At 38.1% G+C, this 3,020-nt stretch overlaps 1 non-coding gene across 1 annotated transcript; it reads right to left on the bottom strand.

Moving 5' to 3' along the window:
* Window positions 1-2,079: 2,079 nt before the first annotated feature.
* Window positions 2,080-2,151, bottom strand: trnae-uuc (transfer RNA glutamic acid (anticodon UUC)). Its single transcript has one exon. It is a non-coding gene; the product is annotated as a tRNA-Glu (tRNA).
* Between the last annotated feature and the right edge of the window lie 869 nt (window positions 2,152-3,020).

The raw sequence follows: 3,020 nt of genomic DNA, 5'->3' as shown, positions 1-3,020 counted from the left end.
AAACTACCTGTTTCAAAAACAGGAAGCTTCCTTATGAAGGAAAGAGGTTCTTACGAACCTCAGCATTTTGACAGCAAGTATTAACCATGGCTATAAAACCATGTGAATAATTCAGTTATGGGATTAATCTAAAAAATAGAACATCAAATCTAATTATTTGGCCAGTACAGGGTTATGCAATATTCCTTCATCTCAGCAAAATGCAATAGCTTGACTTCCTTAACTGATTAATAATTAAAAAATATCTTTCTTGACTATAAGAATATAGCTTACCCATTAGAAAGATTAAACATCCAGTCAGCGTGTATCCTGGCATGTTAATGTAAAAGGCAGCTCCTACTGGATTTGGGGAAAGATTAGTAAAAGATTTCAAGTATCTGCAAAGCAGAAAACTGCCTATTCAACAGGCATGAATGATCTGCTACCGAAGTAGTTGTGTTATTTGCATAGCCTAATTAATATCATTAGATCAAGTTCTATATTACCTATATTGTTATATTAAAATGTTGCTATTGCTTTTTTGCTTCACAATTGTTACACATAATTGCTGCACCTGATACAAGGATAGGAATTTCAATTTATTCATACTGGATATAAGAATCATTAATGGCTGCTGAGTGAAGCACTTTCATTGAAAATTCATCCACCAATTTTTTTTTTTTTTTTTTTTTTTGGAACTAGAAACAGGGCACATCAACCAGGAATACATTCCAGGTCTGTTTTAGAACACTGGCTGTGATTCATTACATTTTGGCAATTGTGAAAAGAAACTGGATGATACTTCTAAAAGTAATTGTGTTTGCAGTTTATTTGCACAGTTACATGAACAACACTGGTAGCATAGTCAACAGGCTTGATGGTTTTCCAGTGCACGACACTGTGATACCAGGGCTGGCCCAAGCCTGTTTGGGGCCTACGCAGAAATCTGAGCTGCCACTGACATAACATAGGTAAAAAACAAATAGAAATAAATACATGGTCTTTGGCACCCTCTTGGCGGCCTTAGCAGGCTCTCATTTTGCTTATACGGCGGGACAATTGTTCTGCTGTTATCCTACCTATTGAGCAGTTTCTGGTGTTTATTTTAGATGGATTTTTGGTTGTATATATTATAATTAGGCTACTGTGGACAATTGTATACCGTATAGCTACAGCACCTGTACTTCACACACATGTAGTAATCGGATCTAGAAAGTTGCCAACCCTATTAAAATATTAGGTTTATAGTATAATATTTGAATTAAACAGACAAAGCATTAATCACAATCATTTGCATGATGATTAAATCTTGAACCAAAAATGTATCAGAGAGCTGTAGTGTTTTTTATAGACACACACCCAATAAAACTGTGCTTGACCATTTCTTGCCCTCTATATCATTCTCTGCAGTTTACTGAGAAAGACCTGACACTGGGTAATGCCATTGTCTATTCGAAGGCCAAAACAACAACAATCTTGGTTATCAAAGACTCACTCCACCCTGACCACAGCCTCTTCTTTTAGAAGCCATGAGAAAACCACCATCGCAGCTTGAGAGCACAAATCTAGCCTCTTAAGAGGTGTTTTGTTTCACAGGCAGATCGATATCTCAATGCGGTCCACATGAAAGCAATTTTCTTTCCCTGAGTGCAAATTGCACTTTTAATGCCTGATATTTCAGCCACTCATTTCTCTCACTACATGACAAAACTCTCGAAACTTTTCTCCAAAAGCACTGAATGTTATTCTAACCATTTATGGCCTTTCTCCATTCATGTACACAAAGTCCAGTATGATTCCAAATGTCATCAAAAGATATATCTGTTTGTAGCTGAACAACTTATACAATGCGATCTTTCTTCTTTGTGTCAAATGAACTTAACAATTGAAACATCCAAAACTGGCTGTGTTTCTTGCCAACATACTGGTGTTTGGACATGTGGGATTACTTGCATGTCGCTTTCAATAACTCAGTTGGTAGAGTAGAAGTTAAAACTTAAAAAAAAAGTCATCCTTAGGCTGTCGGCTCAACTCCAACTCACACAAACTTTATGTTTTAATGCAGAATCTGTCGTTTTATATGAGCATAAAAAGAGGTTTTTCCCTGACCGGGAATCGAACCCGGGCCGCGGCGGTGAAAGCGCCGAATCCTAACCACTAGACAACCAGGGACAAAGCTGCTGAGTTTACATGAGAAGACCATTTTTCAAAGTCTGCACTCCTACTATTCTGACAGTGTTTGGATGCATACTGGACTTGGTATGCATGAGTGGAAAAAGGCCATAAAGCGAGTTATTCATCTTTCTCTTTGTTCTACAAAAAAATGAAGTTTGCAAGAGTCAGGGCTCTTTTTTACCATCTGGGAAAAGAGGGAACGCTGGTGTCACTAACACATGGAAAGAGCTGTTATAGTATTCCCCATTTGTCTCCTTAAAGCTTCTGACATTTTAGCCACTCATTTCTCTCTCTACATGAAAACACTCTAGAAAATGTTCTCCAAAAAATACGGAATGTTATTCTAAGTACTCAGAAAATAGTCTTTTCCTCCCCCTTCTGACGCGTGAACTTATAGACGCCCTTGATTGCACGGTGTCTCTGTAATTGACAGGGGAGAGAGCGTATGCCATTCCCTCTCTCCCTAAGAGTACAGCCAATTATGCTCTTCTAGACTCTCGGCCACAAATGGCTGTGACACCATCAGTTTCAAAGTTAAACACAACTCCTATAGTACCAATAAAAGCTTCACACTCACCTCAGCTGGGACATGGCAGACACTGAAGGAAACTCCTCACTTCACTCTCTTCATCTGACCAGTCATTAAGCTCCACTGGTTTCTTCACTGTTTTGAGTTTCAGCACTTCTAGCACTTGTAATATTAGAATAGAATCCCTTTAGTTACTAAAGGTACACAGAAATGTACACCGGTACATAGAAACTTACTGTATGTAAGAGTGCAATAGTTCAAAGCTGTATTAGTGCAGATAAATACAACTACAGTGCCATTGCAGCTTTTAATGCTGTTTCAGTATCAGGGTCTTCAG

This window comes from Electrophorus electricus, unplaced genomic scaffold (genome assembly GCF_041902795.1).
Source record: "Electrophorus electricus isolate QZ-2024a unplaced genomic scaffold, ASM4190279v1 Scaffold54, whole genome shotgun sequence".
Taxonomy (NCBI): Eukaryota; Metazoa; Chordata; class Actinopteri; order Gymnotiformes; family Gymnotidae; genus Electrophorus; species Electrophorus electricus.
Note: the sequence above shows the minus strand (reverse complement) of the source record. Positions and strands in the feature narration are given on the sequence as shown.